At 43.7% G+C, this 15,222-nt stretch overlaps 1 protein-coding gene across 1 annotated transcript in view; it reads right to left on the bottom strand.

Moving 5' to 3' along the window:
• Positions 1 to 15,222, bottom strand: part of LOC115185199 (serine/threonine-protein kinase ULK4-like) — a 121,388-nt gene that overhangs the window by 42,853 nt on the left and 63,313 nt on the right. The window lies entirely within an intron of this gene.

Genomic DNA, 15,222 nt, shown 5'->3' with positions numbered 1-15,222 from the left:
GAGAGAAAGACTGAGAGAGATGGAGAGAGAAAGAGTGTGTGAGAGCGAGAGAGCGAGAGAGAGGAATGGAGGAAGATAGAAAGAGTGAATCAGAAGAAAACTCTAAACCAGTCCATCCACAGGCCTTAATGAGCACCAATGGTGTGTCTCCAGAGAGAGGGTTCATACTGTCTGCTACACTAGTGGACTGTCCCTGCTCTGAATTATTCATCGGCTCAATATGGGGAGCGACTGACCCTCTTCCTAGCCTCAGTTTCTCTATCTGCTTCCCAAATGGCACCCTATCCCCTATATATCACCTACGGACCCTGGTCAAAAGAAGTGCACTATGTAGGGAATAGGGAAGCCATTTGGGACGCACCTATGTCTCTGTCCTGGGAGCTCCCACTAGGCCTGACTAGACACAAGATGGCTGAAAGAGAAGAGAGCGAAGCAGCTAGCAGCATCCCAGGGTCACAGGAGTCAGGATGTAACATCTGGAACCAGGTGGAATATATCCAGGACCAATTCCTCCAGGGGGGACAGACAGAGGATTCAGACTGCAGGTACAAGGATTAGAAAGAGGACATCGCCGCTAGCGGTCGATTCTGCAAAACAAATAATCAACTCTGGTTTCCTTCCAGAGGACCACAGAGGAAATAAGCCCTGTCTTTGCGGTGTAGTCTCTGGCTGGAGCAACCTTCTACTTTTAATTATCCAATTCCCCTGCCAGGTGAGGCTGTTCATGCATTGTGGAGAAGAACAAATACAATCTTACATTTTGTGTCTACATTTCACAGAAAAGATGATCAGTCAAGAATAGAACAGATGGGGAGGGTGAGGAGGGTGAATTAGGGGACATAACATGAATCATATTTCATACAATTAATTCATTAATATATCCAGATAGAGGTGTCCAATATAGAGCCAGCGTAACAGAAGTGGCACCCCTGTGTCACACATGACATCATTGAAGCGGGGAGGCGTCCAGACTGGAAAGTGGAGGCTGACTAAATTCTACCCATAATGTACGACGCATTCGGAGTTACCTGATCCCGGATACAGGCAGGGGGTGGGTACGTTTTGTTTGTTTGTTTGTGTTTGTGTGTGTGTGTGTGTGTGTGTGTGTGTGAGTCCAACTGAATAAGGCCAGGTCACTTAATTCCATTAACACCCAGGTGGAAGAAGTGCCTGTGTGCTAATTAGGACAGGGACAGACAGACAGACAGACAGACATGAATCAATAGGAGAGAGAGGAGAGGCTGCGGCCCAAAACGGGTGCCATTTAGGACAGAGCCAGAGAGCTCAGCTCACCATATAATATGCAGCACCCAATACACTCATTACACCTGACAGTGCTGCCTGTCCTCCGGTCTGTCCACTCCAATGGAGCCTCCACTGCTTGTCCTCCAGTCTGTCCACTCCAATGGAGCCTCCACTGCCTGTCCTCCGGTCTGTCCACTCCAGTGGAGCCTCCACTGCCTGTCCTCCAGTCTGTCCACTCCAATGGAGCCTCCACTGCCTGTCAAGCCCAAACTCATTTCACACTATTGCGATGAACAACAAGACTGGTGCAGATAGGGTGGTGTTGGTCCAAACCTGATGAACACCAAGACTATTGCAGATAGGGTGGTGTTGGTCCAAACTTTGATGAACACCAAGACTGGTGCAGATAGTGTGGTGTTGGTCCAAACTTTGATGAACACCAAGACTGTTGCAGATAGGGTGGTGTTGGTCCAAACTTTGATGAACACCAAGACTGGTGCAGATAGGGTGGTGTTGGTCCAAACCTTGATGAACAACAAGACTGGTGCAGATAGGGTGGTGTTGGTCCAAACCTTGATGAACAACAAGACTGGTGCAGATAGGGTGGTGTTGGTCCAAACCTTGATGAACAACAAGACTGGTGCAGATAGGGTGGTGTTCGTCCAAACCTTGATGAACAACAAGACTGGTGCAGATAGGGTGGTGTTCGTCCAAACCTTGCATTCTTGACTCCCACACCCATCTTTCATTGCGCCACATTTTAATCTGCCACAGATGCATTTGCTCACTGATGTAGCCTACATTCAAGGACATGCACATTCACATGTTCAGATGAACACAAGCCAGAAGAACACACACTGCCGCTGCGTAGGCCTCCACTTCATTCTCTACGGCGCACTTTCATCACAGCACTTTTTGTTGAACACAAAAGGGGGTCAAAGCAGCCAGGCTCTTTCTCCCTTACGCCCACCAGGGCAGGTGTTCTCAGGCGGCAAATACCGACTCAGCCCAAACAACAACAACAACGCCTGCCTCCCAAATGACAGCCCATCTCTGATTCTGCATCCTAATGACTAACAAGGCTAATTAAGCTGTAGCGTTAATGGTAATTCCAGTGTGTGTGCGTGTGTGTAATTCCAGCTCAGCCCCATGATCAGACCATTACAGAGAAAAAAGGAGGGATTTAGTGAACAACACAATGGTGAGCCCAGATATACATTTTAAATGACTTGCCAGGGAACCAGGGAATGATGAAACACAATCTGTTAAGAGTTTCTCCACAGATTAGAGGCTCTATACATCCACCCACTCTTCTCCATAGGAAGGAAGGACTGGGAGAGCTTAAGACCACACAGAGCTGGCGCTAGACCAACGGACTTAATATGAATCTGTCCATACAGCAGTACAGCTATCTGTCCATTTAAAAAAGCAGCTTAACTACAGTACAAAACAAGCATTGAATCACAACAAATGTCTGGTTTGGTTCCAGTTGAGGAAGCACAATAACTGCTATAACTATACTACCATACCAACGCTGCTGCATCCCCATATCTCCATATTACAGCTACTTACACAGACAGACTCACTGCCGAGCCATACGATGTTACAACTACTTACAATCCTTATCCCAGTCTGCTGTTCCCACGTGCTTCAAGAGGGCCACCATTGTTCCTGTTCCCAAGAAGGCTAAGGTAACTGAGCTAAATGACTACCGCCCCGTAGCACTCACTTCCATCATCATGAAGTGCTTTGAGAGACTAGTCAAGGACCATATCACCTCCAACCTACCAGACACCCTAGACCCACTCCAATTTGCTTACTGTCCCAATAGGTCCACAGACGACGCAATCGCAATCACACTGCACACTGCCCTATCCCATCTGGACAAGAGGAATATCTATGTAAGAATGCTGTTCATCGACTACAGCTCAGCATTTAACACCATAGTACCCTCCAAACTCGTCATTAAGCTCGAGACCCCGGGTCTCGACCCCGCCCTGTGCAACTGGGTCTTGGACTTCCTGACGGGCCGCCCCCAGGTGGTGAGGGTAGGAAACAACATCTCCACCCCACTGATCCTCAACACTGGGGCCCCACAAGAGTGCGTTCTCAGCCCTCTCCTGTCCTCCCTGTTCACCCATGAATGCGTGGCCATGCACGCCTCCAACTCAATCATCAAGTTTGCAGACAACACTACAGTGGTAGGCTTCATTACCAACAACAACGAGACGGCCTACAGGGAGGAGGTGAGGGCCCTCGGAGTGTGGTGTCAGGAAAATAACCTCGCACTCAATGTCAACAAAACAAAGGAGATGATCGTGGACTTCAGGAAACAGCAGAGGGAGCAGCCCCCTATCCACATCGACGGGACAGTAGTGGGGAAGGTGGAAAGTTTTACGTTTCTTGGCGTACACATCACGGACAAACTGAAATGGTCCACCCACACAGACAGCATGGTGAAGAAGGCGCAGCAGCGCCTCTTCAACTTCAGGAGGCTGAAGAAATTTGGCTCGTCACCAAAAATACTCACAAACTTTTACAGATGCACAATCGAGAGCATCCTGTCGGGCTGTATCACCGCCTGGTACGGCAACTGCTCCGCCCACAACCGTAAGGCTCTCCAGAGGGTAGTGAGGTCTGCACAACGCATCACCGGGGGCAAACTACCTGCCCTCCAGGACACCTACACCACCCGATGTCACAGGAAGGCCAAAAATATCATCAAGGACAACAACCACCCGAGCCACTGCCTGTTCACCCCACTACCATCCAGAAGGCGAGGTCAGTACAGGTGCATCAAAGCTGGGACTGAGAGACTGAAAAACAGCTTCTATCTCAAGGCCATCAGACTGTTAAACAGCCATCACTAACATTGAGTGGCTGCTGCCAACATACTAACTCAACTCCAGCCACTTTAATAATGAAACATTTATGTAATAAATGTATCACTAGTCACTTTAAACAATGCCACTTTATATAATGTTTACATACCCTACATTACTCATCTCATATGTATATACTGTACTCTACACCATCTTGCCTATGCCGTTCGGCCATCGCTCATTCATATATCTTTATGTACATATTCTTATTCATTCCTTTACACTTGTATAAGGTAGTTGTTGTGAAATTGTTAGATTACTTGTTAGATATTACTGCATTGTCAGAACTAGAAGCACAAGCATTTCCCTACATTCGCATTAACATCTGCTAACCATGTGTATGTGACCAATACAATTTGATTTGATTTAGATAGACTCACTACCGTGCCATCCTCTGTTACAGCTACTTACACAGACAGACTCACTACCGTGCCATCCTCTGTTACAGCTACTTACACAGACAGACTCACTACCGTGCCATCCTCTGTTACAGCTACTTACACAGACAGACTCACTACCGTGCCATCCTCTGTTACAGCTACTTACACAGACAGACTCACTACCGTGCCATCCTCTGTTACAGCTACTTACACAGACAGACTCACTACCGTGCCATCCTCTGTTACAGCTACTTACACAGACAGACTCACTACCGTGCCATCCTCTGTTACAACTACTTACACAGACAGACTCACTACCGTGCCATCCTCTGTTACAGCTACTTACACAGACAGACTCACTACCGTGCCATCCTCTGTTACAGCTACTTACAGACAGACTCACTACCGTGCCATCCTCTGTTACAGCTACTTACACAGACAGACTCACTACCGTGCCATCCTCTGTTACAGCTACTTACACAGACAGACTCACTACCGCGCCACCCGCTGTTACAGCTACTTACACAGACAGACTCACTACCGCGCCATCCTCTGTTACAGCTACTTACACAGACAGACTCACTACCGTGCCATCCTCTGTTACAGCTACTTACACAGACAGACTCACTACCGTGCCATCCTCTGTTACAGCTACTTACACAGACAGACTCACTACCGCGCCATCCAAGACAAAGCAGCAGTGGTGGAGTAGCAAGGTCTTTATTTTAGGGGGAGAAGTGTGATATTTTATTCACAATGCTAAGAACACACTGCAGCTCATTAGGAGAGAGAGAGTAAAGGAGATAGCAGGAGAAGACCTCGGGTTGGATCCGTCTTCACGGAGCAAGAGGAGCGTCCAGAGACTACGGCCTGTAAATTGTTAATAACCTTTCATTGAGCGGGAGAGCAGCGAGAGAGAAGCGCAGAGTATAGTAACATGTCTGATGATAAATTAGCCCGGGGCCCCTTGTTAAAGTAAGATAGAGCCAGGTGCAAGGTTTAGCTGTAATAGGGTAACTTAGAACACAGTGAAGAAGTGAATTGAAATGTGTTATACAACTGTTATAGTTGTGGTGGCAGAATTTGGGCTGAGCTGTTGTAACTTTTCAAGGTTTATGCTCTCTTCTGTGTTAACCTGTGATGTTCTGCTTTTCATAGACTTCTGTCATGTCTGCACCCTAACACAAGGCCATTGTGTTCTGGAACTGTTGCTCGTATAAAACAACATGATTGTATTATCAGCCCTCCTCTATACAGTGAGGGAAAAAAGTATTTGATCCCCTGCTGTTTTTCTACGTTTGCCCACTGACAAAGAAATGGTCAGTCTATAATTTTAATGGTAGGTTTATTTGAACAATGAAAGACAGAATAACAACAAAAAAATCCTGAAAAACGCATGTGAAAAATGTATAAAATGATTTGCATTTTAACGAGGGAAATAAGTATTTGACCCCTCTGCAAAACATGACTTAGTAATTGGTGGCAAAACCCTTGTTGGCAATCACAGAGGTCAGACGTTTCTTGTTGTTGGCCACCAGGTTTGCACACATCTCAGGAGGGATTTTGTCCCACTCCTCTTTGCAGATCTTCTCCAAGTCATTAAGCTTTCGAGGCTGACGTTTGGCAACTCGAACCTTCAGCTCCCTCCACAGATTTTCTATGGGATTAAGGTCTGGAGACTGGCTACGCCACTCAAGGACCTTAATGTGCTTCTTCTAGAGCCACTCCTTTGTTGCCTTGGCCGTGTGTTTTGGGTCATTGTCATGCTGGAATACCCATCCACGACCCATTTTCAATGCCCTGGCTGAGGGAAGGAGGTTCTCACCCAAGATTTGACGGTACATGGCCCTGTCCATCGTCCCTTTGATGCGGTGAAGTTGTTCTGTCCCCTTAGCAGAAAAACACCCCCAAAGCATAATGTTTCCACCTCCATGTTTGACGGTGGGGATGGTGTTCTTGGGGTCATAGGCAGCATTCCTCCTCCTCCAAACACGGCGAGTTGAGTTGATGCCAAAGAGCTCCATTTTGGTCTCATCTGATCATAACACTTTCACCCAGTTGTCCTCTGAATCATTCAGATGTTCATTGGCAAACTTCAGACGGGCATGTATATGTGCTTTCTTGAGCAGGGGGACCCTGCGGGTGCTGCAGGATTTCAGTCCTTCACAGCGTAGTGTGTTACCAATTGTTTTCTTGGTGACTATGGTCCCAGCTGCCTTGAGATCATTGACCAGATCCTCCCGTGTAGTTCTGGGCTGATTCCTCACCGTTCTCAAGATCATTGCAACTCCACGAGGTGAGATCTTTCATGGAGCCCCAGGCCGAGGGAGATTGACAGTTCTTTTGTGTTTCTTCCATTTGCGAATAATCGCACCAACTGTTGTCACCTTCTCACCAAGCTGCTTGGCGATGGTCTTGTAGCCCATTCCAGCCTTGTGTAGGTCTACAATCTTGTCCCTGACATCCTTGGCGAGCTCTTTGGTCTTGGCCATGGTGGAGAGTTTGGAATCTGATTGATTGATTGCTTCTGTGGACAGGTGTCTTTTATACAGGTAACAAACTAAGATTAAGAGCACTCCCTTTAAGAGCGTGCTCCTAATCTCAGCTCGTTACCTGTATAAAAGACACCTGGGAGCCAGAAATCTTTCTGATTGAGAGGGGGTCAAATACTTATTTCCCTCATTAAAATGCAAATCAATTTATAACATTTTTGACATGCGTTTTTCTGGATTTTTGTTGTTGTTATTCTGTCTCTCACTGTTCAAATAAACCTACCATTAAAATTATAGACTGATAATTTCTTTGTCAGCATGGAATCAAATACTTTTTTCCCTCACTGTATGAGGGACCATCTCCCTAGTTAGTTATTCCCTGACTAAATCAGACAGATCTCCCTCATAGCTGCTTGTATTAAATATTTTAATATTATACCTTAAATAGTCTCTGCCTAAATCTTTGGGATTGAGTTATCCATTATCCACAACATAGTGAAATATAGCTTGCATTACATATCACCATAGTGATATGAATATTGTTTTGCAAGTTTCCATCACAAAGAGCAGGCTAGATTAGTGGATGTTTATTTGGAACGACTAAATTGAAATTTAAGTCTATCTACTGCTATAATGTGAAATAAAGTTTTCATGAGTGTTCATACTTTAAGGACCATTATTCATATTGCCTCAAATTAGAGGTCGACCGATTATGATTTTTCACCGCCGATACCGATTATTGAAGGACCAAAAAAAAGGCCGCTACCGATTAGTAGGCCGATTTTTTAAATTTATTTGTAATAATGACAATTACAACAATACTGAATGAACACTTATTTTAACTTAATATAATACATCAAAATCAATTTAGCCTCAAATAAATAATGAAACATGTTCAATTTGGTTTAAATAATGCAAAAACAAAGTGTTGGAGAAGAAAGTAAAAGTGCAATATGTGCCATGTAAGAAAGGTAATGTTTAAATTCCTTGCTCAGAACATGAGAACATATGAAAGCTGGTGGTTCCTTTTAACATGTGTCTTCAATATTCCCAGGTAAGAAGTTTTAGGTTGTAGTTATTATAGGAATTATAGGACTATTTCTCTCTATACTATTTGTATTTCATATATTTTTGACAATTGGATGTTCTTATAGGCACTTTAGTATTGCCAGTGTAAGAGTATAGCTTCCGTCCCTCTCCTCGCTCCTACCTGGGCTCGAACCAGGAACACATCGACAACAGCCACCCTTGAAGCAGCGTTACCCATGCAGAGCAAGGGGAACAACTACTCCAAGTCTCAGAGCGAGTGACGTTTGAAACGCTATTAGCGCGCACCCCGCTAACTAGCTAGGTGGCGAATCGCATCTCTGCATGTCTGGCAGACATATCAGTGTGGATGACGGATCACCACCTCAAGCTGAACCTTGGCAAGACAGAGCTGCTCTTCCTCCCGGGGAAGGACTGCCCGTTCCATGATCTCGCCATCACGGTTCACAACTCCATTGTGTCCTCCTCCCAGAGTGCTAAGAACCTTGGCGTGATCCTGGACAACACCCTGTCGTTCTCAACTAACATCAAGGTGGTGACCCGTTCCTGTAGGTTCATGCTCTACAACATTCGCAGAGTACGACCCTGTCTCACACAGGAAGCGGCGCAGGTCCTAATCCAGGCACTTGTCATCTCCCGTCTGGATTACTGCAACTCGCTGTTGGCTGGGCTCCCTGCCTGTGCCATTAAACCCCTACAACTCATCCAGAACGCCGCAGCCCGTCTGGTGTTCAACCTTCCCAAGTTCTCTCACGTCACCCCGCTCCTCCGCTCTCTCCACTGGCTTCCAGTTGAAGCTCGCATCCACTACAAGACCATGGTGCTTGCCTACGGAGCTGTGAGGGGAACAGCACCTCCGTACCTTCAGGCTCTGATCAGGCCCTACACCCAAACAAGGGCACTGCGTTCATCCACCTCTGGCCTGCTCGCCTCCCTACCTCTGAGGAAGTACAGTTCCCGCTCAGCCCAGTCAAAACTGTTCGCTGCTCTGGCACCCCAATGGTGGAACAAACTCCCTCACGACGCCAGGACAGCGGAGTCAATCACCACCTTCCGGAGACACCTGATACCCCACCTCTTTAAGGAATACCTAGGATAGGATAAAGTAATCCACCTAACCCCCCCCCCCCCTTAAAATATTTAGATGCACTATTGTAAAGTGGTTGTTCCACTGGATATCATAAGGTGAATGCACCAATTTGTAAGTCGCTCTGGATAAGAGCGTCTGCTAAATGACTTAAATGTAAATGTAGCTAGCCATTTCATATCAGTTACACCAGCCTAATCTCGGGAGTTGATAGGCTTGAAGTCATAAACAGCTCAATGCTTGAAGCATTGCGAAGAGCTGCTGGCAAAATGCACGACAGTGCCGTTTGAATGAATGCTTACGAGCCTGCTGGTGCCTACCACTGCTCAGTCAGACTGCTCTATCAAATATCAAATCATAGACTTAATCATAACAAAATAACACACAGAAATACGAGCCTTTGGTCATTAATATGGTCGAATCCGGAAACTATCATCTCGAAAACAAAACGTTTTTTCTTTCAGTGAAATACGGAACCGTTCCGTATTTTATCTAACGGGTGGCATCCCTAAGTCTAAATATTCCTGTTACATTGCACAACCTTCAATGTTATGTCATAATTACGTAAAACTCTGGCAAATTAGTTCGCAACGAGCCAGGCGGCCCAAACTGTTGCATATACCCTGAGTCTGCGTGCAATGAACTCAAGAGAAGTGACACAATTTCACCTGGTTAATATTGCCTGCTAACCTGGATTTCTTTTAGCTAAATATGCAGGTTTAAAAATATATACTTCTGTGTATTGATTTTAAGAAAGGCATTGATGTTTATGGTTTGATTGTGCTTTTTTCGCAAATGCTCTTTTGTTAAATCATCCCCAGTTTGGCGAAGTCGGCTGTCTTTGTTAGGAAGAAATAGTCATCACAGTTCGCAACGAGCCAGGCGGCCCTAACTGCTGCATATACCCTGACTCTGTTGCAAGAGAAGTGACACATTTTCCCTAGTTAAAAGAAATTCATGTTAGCAGGCAATACTAACTAAATATGCAGGTTTAAAAATATATACTTGTGTATTGATTTTAAGAAAGGCATTGATGTTTATGGTTAGGTACAAGTTGGAGCAACGTGTACCTAAGCGATTATATGCAACGCAGGACAGGCTAGATAAACTAGTAATATCATCAACCATGTGTAGTTAACTAGTGATTATGATTGATTGATTGTTTTTTATAAGATAAGTTTAATGCTAGCTAGCAACTTACCTTGGCTTCTTACTGCATTCGCGTAACAGGCAGGCTCCTCATGGAGTGCAATGTAAAGCAGGTGGTTAGAGCGTCGGACTAGTTAACCGTAAGGTTGCAAGATTGAATCCCCGAGCTGACAAGGTAAAAATCTGTCGTTCTGCGCCTGAACAAGGCAGTTAACCCACCGTTCCTAGGCCGTCATTGAAAATAAGAATGTGTTCTTAACTGACTTGCCTAGTTAAATAAAGGTCTATAAAAAAAAAAAAAGATATCTAAAAAAAATAAATTAAAATAAAAAAAATAAAATAAATAAATAAAAAAAAAATATAAATCGGCCAAATCGGTGTCCTCTAATACTGATTTCCGATTGTTATAAAAACTTGAAATCGGCCCTAATTAAATCGACCATTCCGATAAATCGGTCGACCTCTACCTCAAATGTTAGTAAACTTTTCTGACAGCTACAGTTTACCAAATCGACTAAAACTGCTGCATTAAAAAGTACAAGGTGGCATGTTAACCTGCCGCAACTTGGACTGGATAAAGGAGAATGAGATAGCTTTAAGGCAGAATACACAGCAATATAACAGGTTTTAAATATATATCGGGCCTGGCCTGAGGGTTTTGTGTTGTAAATTGAATAGCGCAGCATGGCAGGTAATTCCATACAGGTGATTACTCATGTTGTCAGAAAATGAATCAAACCTGAATGAAGCAATCAAGGATCATGTCCTGTAGAACATAGCCTGTATCTATAATACATAATGTCCTGTAGAATGCAGCCTGTATCTATAATACATCATGTCCTGCAGAATGTAGCCTGTATCTATAATACATAATGTCCTGTAGAATGCAGCCTGTATCTATAATACATCATGTCCTGTAGAACGTAGCCTGTATCTATAATACATCATGTCCTGTAGAATGTAGCCTGTATCTATAATACATAATGTCCTGTAGAATGTAGCCTGTATCTATAATACATCATGTCCTGTAGAATGTAGCCTGTACCTATAATACATCATGTCCTGTATAATGTAGCTTGTATCTATAATACATCAGGTCCTATAGAATGTAGCCTGTATCTATAATACATCATGTCCTGTAGAATGTAGCCTGTATCTATAATACATCATGTCCTGTATAATGTAGCTTGTATCTATAATACATCAGGTCCTATAGAATGTAGCCTGTATCTATAATACATCATGTCCTGTAGAATGTAGCCTGTATCTATAATACATAATGTCCTGTAGAATGTAGCCTGTATCTATAATAAATAATGTCCTGTAGAACATAGCCTGTATGTATAATACATCATGTCCTGTAGAATGTAGCCTGTATCTATAATACATCATGTCCTGCAGAATGTAGCCTGTATCTATAATACATAATGTCCTGTAGAATGTAGCCTGTATGTATAATACATCATGTCCTGTAGAATGTAGCCTGTATCTATAATACATCATGTCCTGCAGAATGTAGCCTGTATCTATAATACATCATGTCCGGTAGAATGTAGCCTGTATCTATAATACATCATGTCCTGTAGAATGTAGCCTGTATCTATAATACATCATGTCCTGTAGAATGTAGCCTGTATCTATAATACACAAACATCATGTCCTGTAGAATGTAGCCTGTATCTATAATACATCATGTCCGGTAGAATGTAGCCTGTATCTATAATACATAATGTCCTGTAGAATGTAGCCTGTATCTATAATACATAATGTCCTGTAGAATGTAGCCTGTATCTATAATACATCATGTCCTGTAGAATGTAGCCTGTATCTATAATACACAAACATCATGTCCTGTAGAATGTAGCCTGTATCTATAATACATCATGTCCGGTAGAATGTAGCCTGTATCTATAATACATCATGTCCTGTAGAATGTAGCCTGTATCTATAATACACAAGCATCATGTCCTGTAGAATGTAGCCTGTATCTATAATACATCATGTCCGGTAGAATGTAGCCTGTATCTATAATACATCATGTCCGGTAGAATGTAGCCTGTATCTATAATACATCATGTCCTGTAGAATGTAGCCTGTATCTATAATACATCATGTCCTGTAGAATATAGCCTGTATCTATAATACATCATGTCCTGTAGAATGTAGCCTGTATCTATAATACATCATGTCCTGTAGAATGTAGCCTGTATCTATAATACATCATGTCCTGTAGAATGTAGCCTGTATCTATAATACATCATGTCCTGTAGAACGTAGCCTGTATGTATAATACATCATGTCCTGTAGAATATAGCCTGTATCTATAATACATCATGTCCTGTAGAATGTAGCCTGTATCTATAATACATCATGTCCTGTAGAATGCAGCCTGTATCTATAATACATCATGTCCTGTAGAACGTAGCCTGTATCTATAATACACAAACCGTCCAACTAAGAAAATAAAAAACACATAACAGCACTGCAGGCACTTAAAGGAAAACTCTTCCCCAAAACTATCTTCTGGTAAAATGCATCACACCGGCTGTATTTCTGGGTTATTATTTACTGAAATAATAACCCACAGACAGCACCACAAATGACCATTATATTACATCAGTGACTCAAGAGAATGTGATGGCTCTCTGCACTCTTAGAAAAAAAAGGTGCTCTCTAGAACCTAAAAGGATTCTTCGGCTTTCCCCATAGGAGAACCCTTTTTGGTTCCAGGTACAACCCTTTTGGGTTCCTTGTAGAACCCTCTATGGAAAGGCTTCTACCTGGAACCATAAAGGGTCCTACCTGGAACCAAAAAGGGTTATCCTATGGGGACAGCCGAAGAACCTTTTTTCTAAGATTGTAAGGTTAGGAGATCCAGTGGTGGGTTGTATTACTGCTACATGAAGTGGATGGTGGGGTGAGGACAGAGAGGAGGCAGAGAGAGGTCTGGTCTACAGCCCTAGGGATTCCTGCTGTGGAAGGCAACAGGCTGAGAGGTGAGAAACCACAGGACATCAATGGGAGAGAAAAAGAGAGAAGGAAGGAAGGAAGGAGGGGGGTAAAAGTGAAAAGGAGAGAGAGCAGGTTGGTTGACACAGTAATGAGGTGAAGGGGCACTCGCCACAAAATGACGTCTTCTCTTTCTCCTCTGTCACTCAGACCCTTCACTCCTCCTCTTCCAGTTACCAGTCTTCTGCTGGCTACTGACTACCTTACTCTCTTCCCCAATACAATCATTACCATAGATAGTATAGACACAGACCAGTCAACAATATGTGAATCCCAAATGGCACCCTATTCCCTATAAAGTACAGCAATTCTTTCCAGAGCATTTACCCTCAGATGGTTTACCTTAACATGTCCTTAGCAGAGCTTCAGTTGAAATGTAAAGGTTGGGAGTTGCTTGGCAACAAACCTAATATCAAACATCACTCTCTTTCTTCCTGCCCAGAGGCTCCTTTGAAAATCTCCCATTTCCCTACTAATTGCTTTCATACTGATATCAAAAAGCAATGTCTCACGGTGTTGTTATCCATTACATTCAGTCATCAGTCAGGGTGGAGACACATTTGAGACATATCAAAAAGCCTAAACATACAACCAGACCACAATATAAATTCATGGTCCCCTATACAGTAAGTAACTGCATAGGCTCACATCACATAAGTGCATTGTAGTTTGGGTATCTGAGCTGAACCAACAGGTTAAAGACTGTTTCAAATAATGCATCAATTAAAGCAGAAAACATTGAGTGAAGTGATGACATTCCTGAAGCCCAATCACTGTAAATGTGGCTCCTGCACAGTTTTACTTCCATATTTCTCACTTTTTTAATCACATGAGTTCTTTTGGAATGGATAGACCCCCGATTTCCCACCCCCAGGGAGAGAGAGAGACAACAAGGCAGGCTTGAGGTCAGCTGCCCTGCCATTCCACCAGGCCAGCTCTGAATCACTCCCCATCACAAACACTGGAACAACAGTACAGTTCTACTGGATAGCCACCCGACCTATCCAGTAGAGAAGAACATACACACAAGCGTGCACACACAAACACAAACTGTATCTCTCTCTTCCTTTAATCTCTCTTTCCCTCTCTCTTTCGAGGTGCCGCTGACACCTCTGACAGCAGAGTTCTATAAAAGGCTGCTGATTGGAGGACCACCACATCATGGGACAGGGAAGCTGAGAAACATGACTTTTCTCATCAACAAAACAACAGAGTGGAGTCGCTGCTAGGGCTGTGATAGTCATGGAATTATGGATGACAGTTATTGGACAGCAAAATGACCGCGGTCACCGTAATAACCGTTCGAATAGCCCCCCCCAAAAAAAGTATTTAAGACATTTTCTCCTTTCCTAGTCCCTTGACTGCCTGTGTTGCTGCAGGGAGGGGGGTGTTGCCTAGGCAACTGAAGACTCGTTTGCTACAACACCTGGCTTGTTTCAGCAAGGAGCAACAAAGTTTCATCATGTTGTGGGGACTATGTTACATGTCCATGTTACATCAAATGGACTCAGCACGAATGCCCAGCCGTCCTGTCTTCAGACAGCAGTTCTTTCCACACACACCCCAAAAAATACAAATTACAATAATACTTTTTTTAAACGGTTATGACGGTTATTTTATTTTCATGACTGTCTTCATCCATAACCGTCAGTTACACAGCTAAACTGTAATTGTGCCAGGCCTAGTTGCTGCTGCTGGTAAATGATTACAGTATGGTGCCAACATGAAACCAATACACTGCAGTCAGTGGGAAAAGATGGGGGAAACTCATATGTGCACATCATTAGAGTAGGGGGAAAGAAAACATTTTGGGATGTGGCTATGGATGATGATTCATTGATGCAAAACTAATTTCCCCATTGGGGACAATATTGTTTTCTGCTGCTACTACTGCTGCTGCTACTACTACTACTGCTGCTACTACTACTGAT

Source organism: Salmo trutta, chromosome 3 (assembly GCF_901001165.1).
Source record: "Salmo trutta chromosome 3, fSalTru1.1, whole genome shotgun sequence".
Classification (NCBI taxonomy): Eukaryota; Metazoa; Chordata; class Actinopteri; order Salmoniformes; family Salmonidae; genus Salmo; species Salmo trutta.
The sequence above is the reverse complement of the archived record's forward strand: the minus strand, read 5'-3'. Positions and strand labels throughout refer to the sequence as shown.